This window comes from Thermobia domestica, chromosome 12, assembly GCF_964235325.1.
Source record: "Thermobia domestica chromosome 12, izTheDome1.hap1.1, whole genome shotgun sequence".
Taxonomy (NCBI): domain Eukaryota; kingdom Metazoa; phylum Arthropoda; class Insecta; order Zygentoma; family Lepismatidae; genus Thermobia; species Thermobia domestica.
The window spans coordinates 80,030,431-80,043,207 of NC_137465.1; the positions used below are offsets into that span (position 1 = coordinate 80,030,431).

General features: G+C 34.3%; 1 protein-coding gene across 7 annotated transcripts in view; it reads right to left on the minus strand.

The window, feature by feature from the left end:
• The window catches only part of Zn72D (Zinc-finger protein 72D), a 396,471-nt gene that overhangs the window by 13,822 nt on the left and 369,872 nt on the right, over positions 1-12,777 (minus strand). The gene's annotated exons all lie outside the window — the stretch shown is intronic.

Here is a 12,777-nt window from a genome sequence, read left to right on the forward strand (position 1 = left end):
ATGCATACATTGCCGCCATTTTTAAATATGGCGTCTAAGAATAAAATAAATCTACTTTCATACTGTGCATTACCGTGTTTAATGGTAAATAACTTTAAAATTCTTATATATATATATATATATATATATATATATATATATATATATATATATATATATGCGCAAATATATTTATATCAGCATTTGAGTATATCATTAACATTCAAACGAGCCTAGTACCAGTACTGTAACCTGTTTTATCGTGCTAGTGTATTTTCTCGTTTAAAGTATTAAGCGACTATGACTTCAGTAAAGTACTTGTAGTGGACCCACAACTCCAGAAGTAGAAAGAATTTCTTCCAGAAAATTCCCGGATATCACGACTGTGGTTGCAGTATCTCGAGTATGTGGAAACTGTGAAATTATTTGTTCATGCTGAGCGTATTGGTGATTGACACTTGTAATTCTTTGCTGTCAGTCGTATGCTCAGTCTCTCTGCAGCAACTGGACACATACGATACGCAAAATGTGCTTGCCTGTACTTGCAATTCATGTACAAACTTCCGACATCTCAGTGGTTTTATGAGCAATTCATATCAAATGCCTGTACAATCTGTCGATGAGTTGCGAATGGGCTTGTTTATGGCCAGACCTTGTCATTGAACAAACGCTAATTAAGAGGCAATGACTCAAGAAAGGAGATTCTCTGACAATGTAAGGTTGCTTTGGGCCACACTATGTATATGTGATCCGCTGTCCACGAAGTTATGACTTCGCTGACTGTAAATCGTCACATTTCCGGAGAACAACACATTGAAATGAGGACGACTAGAAGGAACCGTGATGCAGCAGATCTAAATCAGGTATCTGAATGGTTTGAAGTTCACAATTAATTTCACATCAATGACTATTCACTTTCGAAATTAGTCATCAGGTGCTCGTGCTATTTTGGAAGATGGGATTAATTGCGATGACGCTGAAGAAATTGGCACAAGGATACAGAAGGCGTTGAACGCCAAGAAAGTGTGCAAAGCATCAATTCGAAAAGCAGACCAAGTTCAAACGCTAATAACTTCACAGAAAGAAATTAATGTTGTCCACACAGTGCTCCATATTGATCCGTCCGTACAGTTTTTGCGACATATTACCATTGCTAAGGGAAATGGAAATGTGGCTGAGCAACTCAAATATAAGCTTACTGCTGAGTCTGCAGCATTGTTCAAAGACGACTACATGAGAAAGCCCGACAAGGCTAATCCAATAATATTAATGAAGGACATGCTTGATGCTCCACAACCTAAAGTATGTAACAGATATGTCTTAGATGATGGAGCTCTTCTTCACATTCAATGGCCTACAACTGGAACCTACTTAGGCATCTGCCAACAGTAACATTTTTTTGCAAATATGGAAGGTCCAATCAAATTATAGTAGTATTTGATGGCTATGGTGACCAGTGTTCCATTAAAGACCATAAACCAACGGCGCTCTGTTATGTCAGCAACGTAAAAGTTATTGAAGACACGAAAATCCAGAGAAACCAAAATGCTTTCCTCGTAAATCCATACAACAAAAGACAGTTCATTTCTATACTCTGCAAGCATCTTTCAGACGATGGCCACAAGGTGATTCAAGCTTCTGGTAACGCGGACACAGAAGTCGTTGCAGACTCACTTCAGATAGCTTTAGAAGGTCATGAAGTGACCGTAGTTGCTGATGATATAGATATTTTCATTATACTACTTGATCATCTAAAATCGGAAATGGTTAATGTCTGCTCATGTCTGGAACTAAACGGAAAAGTGCAACTAAACATACTACTATGCACCATATGTTAAAGAATGTGGGAGAAAATCTTCAGCCACATCTGTTGTTCATCCATACCACATCCGTTCTCATTGGATGTGGAAAAGGAAGTTGTGTAAAAAATACAGCATTAAAGGGTCGTCAAATCCTCAGTAAACAGGTTGGCAAAGTTAACTTTACCCAAGAAACTATTGCATCCAGTGGCCTCCAATTTCTTGTTAAATTATATGGTGGTAGCGCCTCCGACTCCCTCAGTGTCCCAGTTTTCAACTACACATGAAGATAGTTGCAATCGGTGGTTCTCAGCCTCAACCTGGGACTGCCACCCACAGAAAGAGCAACATATTTTCACTGCATGTGAGTGCATCTTCATGTTTCTTGGAAGCAACTTTTACTGTCCTCTTGAATGGAGGTGGAAGCCCAAGCATGGGAAGCTGGCACCCATTATGACTGACCAAGCACCTGCTCCTGATGACTTACTAAAAGCGATAAGTTGTAAATGCAAGATGTCCTCCAAGCGGCCACGTGGAACAAGTGTTCGTTCATGTCGTAAGTACGGTCTAAAATGCGTTGTGGCTTGTAGTCATTGTAATGGTGAAGAATGCCAGAACACTGAATTTCCGCAACTTGAAGAAAATGGTAAACTGCTGCAGGACTCAAATGAAATTTGGTAGAACTTAGTCTCTCTTTTGCTTTTTGTGCTACATGTTATATTATCAGAGTTTTTTCTTTTATTAATCGATATTTTCTTCTTTAGCATTCATAGGTAAATAAATTTTAAAGAAAAAGAAGAAAGAAAAGAACATAACGAGTGTCAACGATTGAACAACGTACATTTATTGTACAACAGCGCTGCGCTTATTGTAAGGAAATTATCAGTGGCGATGAACATACAAATGTAATTACTGATTTCCAAATAAATACTTTTGCTGCTCATAAATTTATTTTTATTCAAGAAATACATTGCAGAAAATTGTCGTAAACCTTGACGGATTTTGGCGAATTTTGGATATTTTGTTGTTGATAGTAAGTACTTTGATTTTAGCTGTTAAAAGATTCTGTACCATTTTGTCGGGTAGAGATGAAGAACTACTGTGGATATTTCCTTAAACTTTTTGAAACAAAGAAACAAGAATAGAAAAGGTATATTTCTTTAAAACAGCTACCACATTAACGTCTTCATGGATATGGCATCAAATGATGCCATTTAGTTGAGAAAATAATCCTATTTAAAAAAAAAAAAAAAAGGCTAACTGAAGGTAAGTAAAAACAAGTGCTTCAGAATATTATTTTTACTTACCTTCAGTTTGCACTCTTCTTCGTGAAGAAAGAAAAAAATGGATTATTTTCCCGATAAATATGTGGCATCATTTGATGCCATATCCGTGAAGAGGTTAAAAGATTTTGCAGAATCATGCTGATTTTAACACACAACAGACATCGTATATATATCCATCTTTATGATAAGTTTGGTTTAGTTAATAATTGCGGAATAGGTTAATTGCGAAAATTACGAAAAGTTGCAATTTCCGCCATTTTGAAATTTATCATACGATCTTGCTGGCTAAATAACATGTGCTAGCTAGTGGCGAACAGAAAAAATTACATAGAATTTTTCACTAGATTTTTGATATAAGGGTTTCTGCAGTAAGTAGTGTTGTAAATAAATGTTTCTTATACAAAGCGCACTTAGAAAAGTCGATTTATTTTATTGTTAGACGCTATCTTTAAGAAATGGTAACATAGGTAAGATATTTTTCACATAAGTTATTTTCTAATGTATTCCCTAAAATGAACCGAACATGTAATTTTCTAACGAAAGGTGGAGGTTTTATGCACTTTCATATGTACTCAGGCGAAATTACGGGCGGCCATTTTGATGACGTCATATCTCGATATTCCCGAGAGGGATTTTGGTTGTGTTGAAGTACAAACAAACTTTTCAAACAAGCCATAAATCGTTTCTGTACCATTTTTTTTTTTCGGGTACACCCATTTTTTTTACTGTACTACATCTTTACTCATCTTCACTCTTCACATTGGTGCTCAGTCAATGAGCAATTCCTATTACGGCTGGACATTCCAATGTTTATATATTAAAGAACAAATGATGTATGATAAAAATAGTAAATTACACACACGAATAATGGGTTAGGGTTAAAACATGGTCTTAGAAGACATATTATGTAACCTTCATCACATACGACTGAAAACATGAAAAATGAAAAAATTAATTACAATTTATCGTAGTTTCTTCTTTATGAATTCGCAAGTAGTGGTATGTACTGAACTGGAAAAATCAGATATTTTAATGAACTCGAGTAAAATTATAAATTTAGAATTAGTAGGAATATTTAAATGTTACAGTAATACATATTAATAATTATTTGCATTTGTTACAATTTTCCTTGTTTGTTGCTGTAAGAGTTAATTCTGCTTGTTCATCCATACCTAGATCAGTTATACAGGACTAAAAGCCATATCGTTCTTCCAGAGATCACGGTAAATTTTCACATACTGTATGAATGCATGAATGACACTCCTCCCCTTCAACTCAAACAGGTGTACATTTACTTCCTCGACAGACCGCACATCTCAGCACACAAACTGTTTATTTAATAACCTCTACCAAAGTGGAAAGTTTCCTTAAAAATCATATCATATAGGATCAATCATCTGAGGTTCTGAACCTTTGCACACTAACAGTATGAACGTTCGGTGTTCTGCATCACCATGAAAAATTTAGTGAATATTGCTAAAAGATTATGGGAAATTCAGTCGCCCCAAAATTGTGAGTACTATAGCACAAATAACATTTCGGCCAACTCAGTAGTGCAATTATCTCGAGAACAAAGTTAATCAATTAATTTAAGCATCATTTCAGTGTTAAAAAAAAAAAAAAAAAAAAAAAAATTAAAACATACTAATAATAATAAAATAAACATTTGCTTCTCTGCAACATCCAACTTTTGAAACGTTGAGCAATGAAATCAAAGCATAACGGGTCTCCCATATTTCTTTCTGACTACCACCATGAGGGGTGGCCCAATCCGAAAATTGCACCTTTTCCAAAACATTCATGTTGCATAACGTCTCCAAATCGCTCTTTTCTCCTGTAATGAATATACAACCTCATACGCCTTCCTGAACATTGGTGTCGTACCTTCTCGCATGGGAATCAATACTTTGTATTGGGTTATAGTGACTAAATTTCGAAGTGAAAAATAATGTGAAATTCCGATATGAATTGCTTCGCAAATGTCATATCTGATCCCTCTTGTATTTATAATTGCGAGTAATGTTATGTTTATATGAGACGGAAATAGTGATGTGAGGCGGAAAATTTTCCGTTCTAAAAAAATATCAGTAATCAAGTAACAATTCCTCAGCAATCATGAAATTGATTGAATTCATGTATACAAATGTTAAAAAAAAAAAAACTGAAAGATCGTTTAAAGAATCTGAAACTTTTCATGGCTCAGACAATTTTCAGTACTATGTAGGAACAAGTTAAACAATTTTTCATGAATCGAAATATTTTCTGCCTTATATGGAAAAATTGAAGAATTTTTTATGAGTCGGAAAGTTTTCATCATTTCGAAGCAAGAAGTAAAACAACTGTTTTCTGAATCGGAACGTTTTATTGCTCTGTAGAAACAAGTGAGAGGAATTTTCATAGATCAGAAAATTTTCATCACGATGTAGAAACAAGTGGAAAACACTTTTCATAGGCCTGACAATTTTGGATATTATGTATAGTGATGTTAGGTGGAAAATTTTCCATTATATTTAACTGCAAATAGAGCCACAAACTTGAATTTCAGTAGAAGAAAGTTAGTCAGCAACAAATTATAATTTTCCAATTAGCTTTCGGGAACCGGAAAATTTTGTATTTCAAGTTGGGAAATAAAATTTTACACAGTGTTTCTCTCTCTCTATAGAAGAAAATTTTTCACCTTACATCACGGTCAAACAACGATGTAGGAATAAGTGGACAATTCTTTTACGAATCGGAAAATTTTCCGTTTCGAAATTTCCCGGAAAATTTTCATCACTGTAGAGGACACAATTTTTCGATTCATGAAAAATTGTTCCACTTGTTCCTACATAATACGGAAAATTGTCTAAGTCATGAAAGTTTTCAGATTCTTTAAACGATCTTTCACTTTTTAAAAATTCTATATATGAATTCAATCAATTTTATGAATACTAACGAATTGTTACTTAATCACTGATATTTGTTAAGAACGGAAAATTTTCCGGAAAAATATAGAAGAAAAATTTCCACCTCACATCTTACTAGACAAGGATACAGGAATAAGTGGAGTATGTTTTTATGAATCGGAAAATTTTCATTATACAGGACAGACAATTTTTCGATTGATGAAAAATTGTTCCACTAGTTCCTACATCGTACTGAAAGTTGTCTGAGCCATGAAAATTTTCAGATTCTTTCAACGATCTTTCACTTTTTAACGTTTCAATATATGAATTCAATCAATTTTATGAATACTGACGAATTGTTACTTAATCACTGATATTTGTTAAGAACGGAAAAATTTCCGGAAAAATATAGAAGAAAATTTTCCAACTCACTTCTCAACTAAACAACGATGTAGGAATAAGTGGAATATATTTTTATGAATCGGAAAATTTTCATCACTGTACAGGACAGACAACTTTTCGATTAATGAAAAATTGTTCCACTAGTTCTTACATCGTACTGAAAATTGTCTGAGCCATGAAAATTTTCAGATTCTTTCAACGATCTTTCTCTTTTTAACGTTTCTATATATGAATTCAATCAATTTTATGAATACTGACGAATTGTTACTTAATCACTGATATTTGTTAAGAACGGAAAATTTTCCGGAAAAATATAGAAGAAAGTTTTCCACCTCACATCTCGGCTAAACAATGATGTAGGAATAAGTGGAGTATGTTTTTATGAATCGGAAAATTTTCCGGGAAAATTTTCCGTTTCAAAATTTTCCGGAAAATTTTCATCACTGGACAGAAAGCCTTCTTATATTCCAGTACTAATCGTTCTAACTATTGCATACCAAGAATAGGTAATGACAGTACAGTTGGCTCAGGATTTACTGGGATAACAGCGAAGAAGGTATCTACGGCTAACTCAAAATTAGTTATCCCAGGAAAAAAGCACGAAAAACGTAAATAACAAGTATATAATAGAAAAATGCTATGTGCAATTTACTTGCAGTGTATTTTCAGAAGCTGTGTTTTAATAAGGTTTCAAATCAAGTATATTAACAAACAAAAAAGAAAAGGCCTTCCTGTTTCCTCTCTTGCACTGGTGCCAGACAAGCATTAACAAATTGATATTGTGTGTGAATTACCCACTTTAAAAGAAGGATTGAAGTAAGATTTTTAAAACGATGGGCAACACAACCGAAATGCCGCACGATAAGTTCTTGTTTTTTCAAGTAACATTTCGCATTTTTCTTCTTTTTATCGTAAACAAGGGACTGACTCTCTTATTGAAAGACAGAGACCATTGCTAGATTTCTTCATTTAGATTTCAAAGAACTTTCTTATGTCAAGTGATTACATGAATATGGGTTCTTTCAGGTATAAATAGGAGCGATATGATTCTTATAGTTTTAAAATCTAACAGAAATGTATAGAGACACGTTCCTAATGCTGAAAGTAACAGGGACACTAGGTGGGATACAGAAAAAAGGGAATGCTCTGTTACGTGAGGAAGTAATTTTAACTACAGTTAGATTGTTAAAAAAGTTTGGGTAAGCAGGAAGAATGAGGGAGACCTGAAAGTTGTTGTCAACTTGAATCTCATTGTCAAATTCCATGTCTCTTCTCTGCCTCTTTCTCTCTAGTGTCTGCTGATGATTTTAAGACATTTAAATCTTTTCTTTTTTTTGACAAGCATCGGTTAAGATGTTTCCGGTAAATCGAAAGTCGACTGTACTGCATCACCGACGACTAGTGGCAAACTCGCTCCGTTGCAGGCAATTTATACTTCAATATGACTTACTATTTGAATTACAGACACATTCCCATTTCTGAAATTTTCCTTACAAATCACCTTACAGCTAAACTCATTTCTGAAAATGTAACTTATGGTCCATATTACCGCTCCAGTGTTTAAGAGAAAGTTAATATGGCGATTTCTGCAATTCAACTGAATGACAAGAGGTTCTCTAGTTTCCTCTCCCACTTTCTATTTTGGCGTAGATTCTCTCTCTTTACTCTGTCATATGTTAAACTCCTTCCAGTTGCACCTTTTTCTACCACTAGTATATAGTCAGCTTCTGTAATAGTTATGAATTCCTCCGCTTGGCAGCGCTTGACAATTGATAAGAGTGGATGAGATATAGACGTTTGCAAGAAAGAAGTTATTCCCAAAACAAACTCGCAAAGAACAAATACGCATCTGGTGGTAGCAGGAGCGGATCCAGGCTGACCTCCGGGAGGGGGAGGCGGTCGTTCGAAGTCAATGTTTTATTTTACATTTATAATACAAAAGTGAAAATTCTTGTTATAGGTGTTATTTTTAAAATAAAAAAAATCCTATTCTGGGGGGGGGGGGGGGAAGGAGGGTCGATTGAATCGCGAAGCAGAAAATGTCTCACCACAGGTCTAATTCCTAGCTCTGTCTCATTCGTGCACATGATCCCGTGTTTGATTTCCGGCGGAGAGCATAAAAATTTAATCTCAAATCATTCACTTCCAATACTCATGTCTTCTTTAGCCTAAATTGCTGATTTTTTTTTTCCATTTTCGAAGGAAAAAAAAATCTTAAATTTCATGCTACTTTATAGTAGAACAGCAGACAAAAATACGTGGTTACTGAAATGGACTCCCTGTCCCTTATATTCATACAAAGAAACGCTAATAAAATGCACATTGTTGGAGGAGAGAGGTGTTTCAGTACTATAAAGAAAATAAGCAGAAAATATTTGCGGTAGCGATGCTTTCTATTCAGAAAAACTTGGCGAGCAGCATTTCAGATTTCAATGAAGTCAGAAAAATTTGAAGCTCGAAAAGAACGAAAAAAGATCTTTCATTTTAAAATAATGCATAGTTTACTTTGTAAATAATTTTGTTTAACTGCGTGCATGAATATATGCAATTTTCTGGCTTTTTCTTCTTTTCGGGTTAACAATATCATTCATGGCTTACGACACATGCTATATATTCGACTTATCTCTTGTTCAATGACATGAGTGAAGTTTTGTATATAAATAGTGTATAAACGTACATAGTAGTTGGTTGAAAAAAAAAATAGCTTATATTAAACCAATATTAGAGAATACACTTTAATCAAACATATACAAATAGAGCTTAAAAAGGACTTTCCTTTTCATATTTCCTGAATATGTTTTGGGTAAGACTCAAGAATGCTGGGGGGGGGGGGGAATGCTTGCGCGTACCTACATATCTTGGATACTGCAACATTGCAACAGGTGCTTCTACAGACCACGAACCGCTACTGAGGGAAATATATGTATATATATAATTTCATTATGAATAAAGATAGAGCAAAAATACATGGATGTCCTTTTGAGAACATATACTTTCAGAAAATGGAATCATGCTCATTTATAAGGTCTGACCCAAAACCAATATAAAAGATTTCAGGATGGTCCTGCAGGTGATTTAACCCTCTCCCATGTAACACCCACAGACTTAGATTTCGTATTTCGCGTTACGATCCAGTTTTATTCAGATGTTCTCCCACTCCCACAATCACAGACGTCTCGGAAGAGAGAGAGTAGGAAAACGCGTCCCTTTATTGTTTTGTGTAGGAGATAAAATGGATCAATGCTGAAACTATTTAGATCTATATGGAAGAAGTTATGAAAAATATAGAACAAATTAATGTTACATCTGTTGTTAAGTATTTAGTTCATGTGTCTGAAATGTTACACTGACGTATGTTACTTTCAAAGAGGAAAAGAAAGAAAGAAAAAAACTGGTTAGTCAAAGGAGTCTCGGCTGCAGCTACACAGTTTTATCACTGCTTAACCAGCGACTGGATTCCATGATGAAAAGACTGGAGAAGCGAAAAGGATTATAGGAAATATGCGAATTAAAAACGGAAATTATACAGACAAGGAAATATAAATAAACATACAATGACAGAAATTTTATTAATGTATATAGAGATAAATTTCATTGAAATGGAAAGTATGGGAGTACTACTACGACAGCAGAGAAACTAAAAATTTAAACGTGGAGATGAGTATTCAATACGCGAATTGCAGCTTGAGAAAAAGAAAAAAAATAGGTTGAGAAGCAAAATGGCGGTAAAAATAAATAAATTGTACAGTTTAGACATTACGACGGAAAACGAAGTAAAGAGAATGGCAAAGCAATTGCGATGGACAAGTTCAAAACCATATACAAAATGAAGAACGAAAAAGTAAAAAAGAAAAATTCAAAGTGTGTAATTAAACGAAGACAGTCGTCATCCTAAGACTTCATCATCCTAAGATTATGTTACCTAAAAAATCAAAACACATGAGGACTGTACACTACAGGTGGAAATGAGTTTAAGAACACCGAGAAAAACTCACAGGCTTTGCTCCAAGTCGTACTTAAGAATGGGATGGTACACGTTATTACTCCAAACATGGTACTCGGTACACGGTATTACATATCGTTAACACGTTATACAGTGTTGAAAAACCCAATACTCGCGTTAATAGCAAGTGTAACTAGTCTGATTTTCAGACAGATAGGGTGGTCTGAGTGTTGGCGTTGCCGAGTTCAATCGGTAGTCTTGATCTGTAGGCTCGATGACCTAGTAAGCCGGGAGAAGGCTTCTTCATGGTTGAGAATGATGGGTTCACCTGGCGATATGGGGACGCGTGTTGTACAGCTGAAGATAAGTCTCTACCTAAGCTCGGAGGATAGCATTAACCACCACAAGTTCGACATGTTCAGAAACTATTTCCTTGAACGAAGACTAACATGTAGCTTACTTTAACGTCCACTCTCTTACCAAATACCAGAAAGGCAAGTGCGGTTCCTGTATTACAAATGCGAACACGTTTTATTTTCCCGCTCACTTGTAAGTTTACGTAGAAGACAGACACATTACTCTGCCCAAGATAGAAGCTAATTTCATCGCTGAACACGAACACCCACCAATTCCACCTATTAATACAATGTCTACCCATATCACCGAAAACTTTCTTAGTGACGAGCAGGCTTCAAGAATAATCGTGCGAAAGGAATTCGGGCGCTCACATGGGTAACCATGGTAGCTGCGACTGCACTGGTGGTCGCTGTCCTATCACTTTGCACGGTGTAACATTCCAATTTTTATTTTTTTTAAAGAATTTAATTCAACAAAAAGAAGGAAAAATCGAATGGTCACAAAAAAATAAAAAAATTTGGAGTAAAGTTGGCAACCATGTAGATGACGATGAAATATTAATTTGTAATATATTTCATATTAGTTTTTTAAATATAGGTAAAAGCGTGGCTAATGCATAATTGATAGATGGAACTATTGCCTATAATAGGTTTAAATTCACTGCTGGAAATATGTACTTTACTTTCGTGACTTGCTAGGAGGCGTTCGTGTTGTTTCTCGGAGAGCGTGATCGCGGTCTTTTTCGGGCTAGCGAACTCTCTCTTTAGTCGTCGTGGTGTGCAGATCGTATCTGTGTGACGTGGTAATCTTCGTGGATATCATGTCGGCTTTCGGAGTATGGCTCATTTTAATTTATATATATATATATATATATATATATATATATATATATATATATATATATATATATATATATATATATATATATATATATATATATTTATTTAAATTTGGGTATTTCAATATTGTCCCCTCCTCCAATTAAATTTATGATTGACTAGTTTCAGTAATAATTTATTCCGAATAATTGGAATTTATTTCATAAAGAATATATTTAGAAAAAAAAAGTATTTAACAAAAGGTAAGATTTTCTAGGTTTTTGGATATTTATCACAATTTTAGGATATTTAGAATTAGTGTTTAATAAATTTAATTTGTAGAATTAATTCATTGGTATCTACTTTTACTCCAACATTATTGTTCCAACTATTTACAACGAAAAAAAAATTCACAAAGGAGAAAAAATTTTCTTCAATAATTATTTAATGATTTATTTTGAAGAAAGTAATATTTTGGAAAAAAAAATTACAGAATAAGTTAAATTAAAATAAACTTTATTATTTTTCGACTCGTTTTGGACTATTCAAAATTGGATATATTTGCATCTGACAAATTGAATTTAATTAGCTTTATAGTGTTTGAATGTATTATTATATAATTTTTTGGTCTTTAATTTGTTTTGTTGTTAATAGTAAATTTGAAATAATGAATAATAACCCAGAGTATATTAGTATTGCTATCCCGGAAGGTGATTATTTAACCTTAGGCGCAACTGGAAGGGGCCCTTCACTTTATCCAGATCAAAATAGTCGGAATTCAACTGCGACATTTAATTACAGTAGATTAGCAACTGTACCCAGTGATGGTAGTACTAGGTTAAATCAAAGGGTGACGTTTACGGAATCATTTTTCCCAAATGGGGAAATAGGATCTCAAAATGATGCCGAGAATATTACGGGTATGAAATCGAATAATCGTTATTTAGAATTGGGGAATTATTATAGGCGAGTCGCTAATGTTATGAGTTCAACTCCTCGAATAAGACAAGAAGTTGGATTGAATAATAATCCTGCTAATTACTTTCAGAATGATGGTAATAATTTGCATAGACATTTAGGTTATCAAGATTATGATTCAAATTTGGATTCAAATCGATCAGGAATTGCTTACGAACACAAGTTAATGGGTTTAAAAAAGGTGGATGGAACCGATAGTATGCAAATTTATGAAATGCTAATTAAAATCGAAGCAGTATTGATGGACACTAGCCATTCCTTTGGAATGGTGGTACTTAGTGTTTTATTGTCTAAAAGTGATAGGATTACTTTAAGAACACTGACTAAGGC